This window comes from Electrophorus electricus, chromosome 5 (genome assembly GCF_041902795.1).
Source record: "Electrophorus electricus isolate QZ-2024a chromosome 5, ASM4190279v1, whole genome shotgun sequence".
Lineage (NCBI taxonomy): Eukaryota > Metazoa > Chordata > Actinopteri > Gymnotiformes > Gymnotidae > Electrophorus > Electrophorus electricus.
In genome coordinates, this window is record NC_137501.1 from 22,306,324 (window position 1) to 22,315,408 (window position 9,085).

A 9,085-nucleotide genomic window follows, 5' to 3' on the forward strand; every position below is an offset into this window, starting at 1 on the left:
AGATTTACAATAAATTGTAGCAAGAAAACCCATATAATCTCAAAATGTCAGCCAGGTTTCGAAAGGTGCCACGGAGGCATGACGTCTGACAATATAAAATGAAAAGTGCTTACTAAGCATTACACTGTGGAATCTTCAAAACAACCCTTCTTCTATATATCTGATTTCAGAGTCCACAATACTTATCTTCACTCCATAACCAACAATACAATCTGTTTGTACTGGTGACTTCAGAATCCAGACTTTTCCATTATGAAATTAACAGGCTCAGTTTTATTTTGTCTCTGAAACAAGGTAACAGGCACTTCAACAGTTTCCACTGAAAGTCAAACTCAGATGAGTGGACTCAGAGTCCAGAGTGCTAACCAATACACCATGGAACCTTAACCAAGTTCCTGGGTGTCCTGTATTGCTGGATTCAGAATCAAGTGCTTATCCCATTACCTAATGGAAGGAACCAAAATGAAGTGTGATGTCTTGTATATTGATGGTGAATCATTTATCTTCCGTGAATTCTCTTTAGCTTAATGCCAACTATGCTACGATAATCAGCATTTACTTTGCCAAAAGCACAGGCATTTAAGAATTCCTCACAAAAGGTTAATCGAATCTGATCCATCAATACAGGCTGCAGCCATTAAAAAAACTTGTTACAAGAAAGTACATGCTAGCTGAAAGGAACAACAAGCATTCACAAGGTTCCACCAAGAGTTGAACTGGGATCACCAAAGACAAGGTGCAGATTCCTAACTATTACACTACAGAAACAACAACAAAAAAATGCTTTTACTCATCTTGTATTGCTGTAATCACAACCACATGTGTATACTGTTACATCAAGCAAAACAACAAAAATATGTTTTGTGTCTTCTGTATCGCTGGATTCAGTGTCTGTAGTACTTGCAAATATATTATACAAATGTTTAAAATATCTTTTGTGTCTTCAATTTTCCCAGATTCAGTGTCAAGCCTGCTTACAATTAAAATCTGCAAACAACAAATCGAACCTTTTTGTCTTGTGTTTCACTGGATTCAGAGTCCACAGTGCTTTCATTTCCACCATAGAACAAGTCCAAAAATGTTTTGTCTTCTGTATTGCTAGATAAAGAGGGCAGAGTGCTTTCTTTATATATCACATCTCCTGTCTTTTTTTTGTAAGACATGAGTTCCTTTTATATAACTTTACCTTGTCCAGTGTCATCAGCACACAGATTGGCAAGGCATTGACCTAATTTTGGCAACAACTGCTTTGTCTCATGTTTGTAATCTGGTCAAGTGACAGACATTTTTGAGATTTACAATAAATTGTAGCAAGAAAACCCATATAATCTCAAAATGTCAGCCAGGTTTAGAAAGGTGCCACGGAGGCATGACGTCTGACAATATAAAATGAAAAGTGCTTACTAAGCATTACACTGTGGAATCTTCAAAACAACCCTTCTTCTATATATCTGATTTCAGAGTCCACAATACTTATCTTCACTCCATAACCAACAATACAATCTGTTTGTACTGGTGACTTCAGAATCCAGACTTTTCCATTATGAAATTAACAGGCTCAGTTTTATTTTGTCTCTGAAACAAGGTAACAGGCACTTCAACAGTTTCCACTGAAAGTCAAACTCAGATGAGTGGACTCAGAGTCCAGAGTGCTAACCAATACACCATGGAACCTTAACCAAGTTCCTGGGTGTCCTGTATTGCTGGATTCAGAATCAAGTGCTTATCCCATTACCTAATGGAAGGAACCAAAATGAAGTGTGATGTCTTGTATATTGATGGTGAATCATTTATCTTCCGTGAATTCTCTTTAGCTTAATGCCAACTATGCTACGATAATCAGCATTTACTTTGCCAAAAGCACAGGCATTTAAGAATTCCTCACAAAAGGTTAATCGAATCTGATCCATCAATACAGGCTGCAGCCATTAAAAAAACTTGTTACAAGAAAGTACATGCTAGCTGAAAGGAACAACAAGCATTCACAAGGTTCCACCAAGAGTTGAACTGGGATCACCAAAGACAAGGTGCAGATTCCTAACTATTACACTACAGAAACAACAACAAAAAAATGCTTTTACTCATCTTGTATTGCTGTAATCACAACCACATGTGTATACTGTTACATCAAGCAAAACAACAAAAATATGTTTTGTGTCTTCTGTATCGCTGGATTCAGTGTCTGTAGTACTTGCAAATATATTATACAAATGTTTAAAATATCTTTTGTGTCTTCAATTTTCCCAGATTCAGTGTCAAGCCTGCTTACAATTAAAATCTGCAAACAACAAATCGAACCTTTTTGTCTTGTGTTTCACTGGATTCAGAGTCCACAGTGCTTTCATTTCCACCATAGAACAAGTCCAAAAATGTTTTGTCTTCTGTATTGCTAGATAAAGAGGGCAGAGTGCTTTCTTTATATATCACATCTCCTGTCTTTTTTTTGTAAGACATGAGTTCCTTTTATATAACTTTACCTTGTCCAGTGTCATCAGCACACAGATTGGCAAGGCATTGACCTAATTTTGGCAACAACTGCTTTGTCTCATGTTTGTAATCTGGTCAAGTGACAGACATTTTTGAGATTTACAATAAATTGTAGCAAGAAAACCCATATAATCTCAAAATGTCAGCCAGGTTTCGAAAGGTGCCACGGAGGCATGACGTCTGACAATATAAAATGAAAAGTGCTTACTAAGCATTACACTGTGGAATCTTCAAAACAACCCTTCTTCTATATATCTGATTTCAGAGTCCACAATACTTATCTTCACTCCATAACCAACAATACAATCTGTTTGTACTGGTGACTTCAGAATCCAGACTTTTCCATTATGAAATTAACAGGCTCAGTTTTATTTTGTCTCTGAAACAAGGTAACAGGCACTTCAACAGTTTCCACTGAAAGTCAAACTCAGATGAGTGGACTCAGAGTCCAGAGTGCTAACCAATACACCATGGAACCTTAACCAAGTTCCTGGGTGTCCTGTATTGCTGGATTCAGAATCAAGTGCTTATCCCATTACCTAATGGAAGGAACCAAAATGAAGTGTGATGTCTTGTATATTGATGGTGAATCATTTATCTTCCGTGAATTCTCTTTAGCTTAATGCCAACTATGCTACGATAATCAGCATTTACTTTGCCAAAAGCACAGGCATTTAAGAATTCCTCACAAAAGGTTAATCGAATCTGATCCATCAATACAGGCTGCAGCCATTAAAAAAACTTGTTACAAGAAAGTACATGCTAGCTGAAAGGAACAACAAGCATTCACAAGGTTCCACCAAGAGTTGAACTGGGATCACCAAAGACAAGGTGCAGATTCCTAACTATTACACTACAGAAACAACAACAAAAAAATGCTTTTACTCATCTTGTATTGCTGTAATCACAACCACATGTGTATACTGTTACATCAAGCAAAACAACAAAAATATGTTTTGTGTCTTCTGTATCGCTGGATTCAGTGTCTGTAGTACTTGCAAATATATTATACAAATGTTTAAAATATCTTTTGTGTCTTCAATTTTCCCAGATTCAGTGTCAAGCCTGCTTACAATTAAAATCTGCAAACAACAAATCGAACCTTTTTGTCTTGTGTTTCACTGGATTCAGAGTCCACAGTGCTTTCATTTCCACCATAGAACAAGTCCAAAAATGTTTTGTCTTCTGTATTGCTAGATAAAGAGGGCAGAGTGCTTTCTTTATATATCACATCTCCTGTCTTTTTTTTGTAAGACATGAGTTCCTTTTATATAACTTTACCTTGTCCAGTGTCATCAGCACACAGATTGGCAAGGCATTGACCTAATTTTGGCAACAACTGCTTTGTCTCATGTTTGTAATCTGGTCAAGTGACAGACATTTTTGAGATTTACAATAAATTGTAGCAAGAAAACCCATATAATCTCAAAATGTCAGCCAGGTTTCGAAAGGTGCCACGGAGGCATGACGTCTGACAATATAAAATGAAAAGTGCTTACTAAGCATTACACTGTGGAATCTTCAAAACAACCCTTTTTCTATATATCTGATTTCAGAGTCCACAATGCTTACCTTTACTCCATAACCAACAATACAATCTGTTTGTACTGGTGACTTCAGAATCCTCACTTTTCCATTTTGAAATTAACAGGCTCAGTTTTATTTTGTCTCTGAAACAAGGTAACAAGCACTTCAACAGGTTCCACTGAGAGTCAAACTCAGATGACTGGATTCAAAGTCCATAGTGCTAACCATTACACCATGGAACCTTAACCAAGTTCCTGGGTGTCCTGTATTGCTGGATTCAGAATCAAGTGCTTATCCCATTACCTAATGGAAGGAACCAAAATGAAGTGTGATGTCTTGTATATTGATGGTGAATCATTTATCTTCCGTGAATTCTCGTTAGCTTAATGCCAACTATGCTACGATAATCAGCATTTACTTTGCCAAAATCACAGGCATTTAAGAATTCCTCACAAAAGGTTAATCGAATCTGAGCCATCAATACAGGCTGCAGCCATTAAAAAAACTTGTTACAAGAAAGTACATGCTAGCTGAAAGGAACAACAAGAATTCAATAGGTTCCACCAAGAGTTGAACTGGGATCACCAAAGACAAGGTGCAGATTCCTAACTATTACACTACAGAAACAACAACAAAAAAATGCTTTTACTCATCTTGTATTGCTGTAATCACAACCACATGTGTATACTGTTACATCAAGCAAAACAACAAAAATATGTTTTGTGTCTTCTGTATCGCTGGATTCAGTGTCTGTAGTACTTGCAAATATATTATACAAATGTTTAAAATATCTTTTGTGTCTTCAATTTTCCCAGATTCAGTGTCAAGCCTGCTTACAATTAAAATCTGCAAACAACAAATCGAACCTTTTTGTCTTGTGTTTCACTGGATTCAGAGTCCACAGTGCTTTCATTTCCACCATAGAACAAGTCCAAAAATGTTTTGTCTTCTGTATTGCTAGATAAAGAGGGCAGAGTGCTTTCTTTATATATCACATCTCCTGTCTTTTTTTTGTAAGACATGAGTTCCTTTTATATAACTTTACCTTGTCCAGTGTCATCAGCACACAGATTGGCAAGGCATTGACCTAATTTTGGCAACAACTGCTTTGTCTCATGTTTGTAATCTGGTCAAGTGACAGGCATTTTTGAGATTTACAATAAATTGTAGCAAGAAAACCCATATAATCTCAAAATGTCAGCCAGGTTTCGAAAGGTGCCACGGAGGCATGACGTCGGACAATATAAAATGAAAAGTGCTTACTAAGCATTACACTGTGGAATCTTCAAAACAACCCTTCTTCTATATATCTGATTTCAGAGTCCACAATGCTTACCTTTACTCCATAACCAACAATACAATCTGTTTCTACTGGTGACTTCAGAACCCAGACTTTTCCATTATGAAATTAACAGGCTCAGTTTTATTTTGTCTCTGAAACAAGGTAACAAGCACTTCAACAGGTTCCACTGAGAGTCAAACTCAGATGACTGGATTCAAAGTCCAGAGTGCTAACCATTACACCATGGAACCTTAACCAAGTTCCTGGGTGTCCTGTATTGCTGGATTCAGAATCAAGTGCTTATCCCATTACCTAATGGAAGGAACCAAAATGAAGTGTGATGTCTTGTATATTGATGGTGAATCATTTATCTTCCGTGAATTCTCGTTAGCTTAATGCCAACTATGCTACGATAATCAGCATTTACTTTGCCAAAATCACAGGCATTTAAGAATTCCTCACAAAAGGTTAATCGAATCTGAGCCATCAATACAGGCTGCAGCCATTAAAAAAACTTGTTACAAGAAAGTACATGCTAGCTGAAAGGAACAACAAGAATTCAATAGGTTCCACCAAGAGTTGAACTGGGATCACCAAAGACAAGGTGCAGATTCCTAACTATTACACTACAGAAACAACAACAAAAAAATGCTTTTACTCATCTTGTATTGCTGTAATCACAACCACATGTGTATACTGTTACATCAAGCAAAACAACAAAAATATGTTTTGTGTCTTCTGTATCGCTGGATTCAGTGTCTGTAGTACTTGCAAATATATTATACAAATGTTTAAAATATCTTTTGTGTCTTCAATTTTCCCAGATTCAGTGTCAAGCCTGCTTACAATTAAAATCTGCAAACAACAAATCGAACCTTTTTGTCTTGTGTTTCACTGGATTCAGAGTCCACAGTGCTTTCATTTCCACCATAGAACAAGTCCAAAAATGTTTTGTCTTCTGTATTGCTAGATAAAGAGGGCAGAGTGCTTTCTTTATATATCACATCTCCTGTCTTTTTTTTGTAAGACATGAGTTCCTTTTATATAACTTTACCTTGTCCAGTGTCATCAGCACACAGATTGGCAAGGCATTGACCTAATTTTGGCAACAACTGCTTTGTCTCATGTTTGTAATCTGGTCAAGTGACAGGCATTTTTGAGATTTACAATAAATTGTAGCAAGAAAACCCATATAATCTCAAAATGTCAGCCAGGTTTAGAAAGGTGCCACGGAGGCATGACGTCTGACAATATAAAATGAAAAGTGCTTACTAAGCATTACACTGTGGAAACTTCAAAACAACCCTTCTTCTATATAGCTGATTTCAGAGTCCACAATACTTACCTTTACTCCATAACCAACAATACAATCTGTTTGTACTGGTGACTTCAGAACCCAGACTTTTCCATTATGAAATTAACAAGCTCAGTTTTATTTTGTCTCTGAAACAAGGTAACAAGCACTTCAACAGGTTCCACTGAGAGTCGAACTCAGATGACTGGATTCAGAGTCCAGAGTGCTAACCATTACACCATGGAACCTTAACCAAGTTCCTGGGTGTCCTGTATTGCTGGATTCAGAATCAAGTGCTTATCCCATTACCTAATGGAAGGAACCAAAATGAAGTGTGATGTCTTGTATATTGATGGTGAATCATTTATCTTCCGTGAATTCTCGTTAGCTTAATGCCAACTATGCTACGATAATCAGCATTTACTTTGCCAAAATCACAGGCATTTAAGAATTCCTCACAAAAGGTTAATCGAATCTGAGCCATCAATACAGGCTGCAGCCATTAAAAAAACTTGTTACAAGAAAGTACATGCTAGCTGAAAGGAACAACAAGCATTCAATAGGTTCCACCAAGAGTTGAACTGGGATCACCAAAGACAAGGTGCAGATTCCTAACTATTACACTATAGAAACAACAACAAAAAAATGCTTTTACTCATCTTGTATTGCTGTAATCACAACCACATGTGTATACTGTTACATCAAGCAAAACAACAAAAATATGTTTTGTGTCTTCTGTATCGCTGGATTCAGTGTCTGTAGTACTTGCAAATATATTATACAAATGTTTAAAATATCTTTTGTGTCTTCAATTTTCCCAGATTCAGTGTCAAGCCTGCTTACAATTAAAATCTGCAAACAACAAATCGAACCTTTTTGTCTTGTGTTTCACTGGATTCAGAGTCCACAGTGCTTTCAATTCCACCATAGAACAAGTCCAAAAATGTTTTGTCTTCTGTATTGCTAGATAAAGAGGGCAGAGTGCTTTCTTTATATATCACATCTCCTGTCTTTTTTTTGTAAGACATGAGTTCCTTTTATATAACTGTACCTTGTCCAGTGTCATCAGCACACAGATTGGCAAGGCATTGACCTAATTTTGGCAACAACTGCTTTGTCTCATGTTTGTAATCTGGTCAAGTGACAGACATTTTTGAGATTTACAATAAGTTGTAGCAAGAAAACCCATATATTCTCAAAATGTCAGCCAGGTTTAGAAAGGTGCCACGGGGGCATGACGTCTGACAATATAAAATGAAAAGTGCTTACTAAGCATTACACTGTGGAATCTTCAAAACAACCCTTCTTCTATATAGCTGATTTCAGAGTCCCCAATGCTTACCTTTACTCCATAACCAACAATACAATATGTTTGTACTGGTGACTTCAGACTTTTCTATTATGAAATTAATAGGCTCAGTTTTACTTTGTCTCTGAAACAAGGTAACAGGCACTTCAACATGTTCCACTGAGAGTCGAACTCAGATGACTGGATTCAGAGTCCAGAGTGCTAACCATTACACCATGGAACCTTAACCAAGCGCCTGGGTGCCCTGTATTGCTGGATTCAGAATCAAGTGCTTATCCCATTACCTAATGGAAGGAACCAAAATGAAGTGTGATGTCTTGTATATTGATGTTGAATCATTTATCTTCCGTGAATTCTCGTTAGCTTAATGCCAACTATGCTACGATAATCAGCATTTACTTTGCCAAAATCACAGGCATTTAAGAATTCCTCACAAAAGGTTAATCGAATCTGATCCATCAATACAGGCTGCAGCCATTAAAAAAACTTTTTACAAGAAAGTACATGCTAGCTGAAAGGAACAACAAGCATTCAATAGGTTCCACCAAGAGTTGGACTGGGATCACCAAAGACAAGGTGCGGATTCCTAACTATTACACTACAGAAACAACAACAAAAAAATGCTTTTACTCATCTTGTATTGCTGTAATCACAACCACATGTCTTTACTGTTACATCAAGGAAAACAACAAAAATATGTTTTGTGTCTTCTGTATCGCTGGATTCAGTGTCCGTAGTACTTGCAAATATATTATACAAATGTTTAAAATATCTTTTGTGTCTTCAATTTTGCCAGATTCAGTGTCAAGCCTGCTTACAATCACAATCTGCAAACAACAAATCAAACCTTTTTGTCTTGTGTTTCACTGGATTCAGAGTCCACAGTGCTTTCACTTCCATCATAGAACAAGTCCAAAAATGTTTTGTCTTGCTAGATAAAGAGGGCAGAGTGCTTTCTATATATCACATCTCCTGTCTTTTTTTTGTTTTTTGAGTTCCTTTTATATAACTTTACCTTGTCCAGCCTCATCAGCACACATATTGGCAAGGCATTGACCTAATTGTGGCAACAACTGCTTTGTCTCATGTTTGTAATTTGGTCAAGTGACAGACATTTTTGCGATTTACAATAAGTTGTAGCAAGAAAACTCATGACCTCTGACAATATAAATTGAAAAGTGCTTAC

The 9,085-nt window shown here is 36.8% G+C and overlaps 4 non-coding genes across 4 annotated transcripts; all 4 read right to left on the reverse strand.

Moving 5' to 3' along the window:
* Window positions 1-4,184: 4,184 nt before the first annotated feature.
* On the reverse strand, window positions 4,185-4,256 carry trnaq-uug (transfer RNA glutamine (anticodon UUG)). Its single transcript has one exon. It is a non-coding gene; the product is annotated as a tRNA-Gln (tRNA).
* Window positions 4,257-5,475: 1,219 nt separating this feature from the next.
* Window positions 5,476-5,547, reverse strand: trnaq-cug (transfer RNA glutamine (anticodon CUG)). Its single transcript has one exon. It is a non-coding gene; the product is annotated as a tRNA-Gln (tRNA).
* Window positions 5,548-6,766: 1,219 nt separating this feature from the next.
* On the reverse strand, window positions 6,767-6,838 carry trnaq-cug (transfer RNA glutamine (anticodon CUG)). Its single transcript has one exon. It is a non-coding gene; the product is annotated as a tRNA-Gln (tRNA).
* A 1,212-nt stretch (window positions 6,839-8,050) lies between these two features.
* On the reverse strand, window positions 8,051-8,122 carry trnaq-cug (transfer RNA glutamine (anticodon CUG)). The gene has a single exon. It is a non-coding gene; the product is annotated as a tRNA-Gln (tRNA).
* Between the last annotated feature and the right edge of the window lie 963 nt (window positions 8,123-9,085).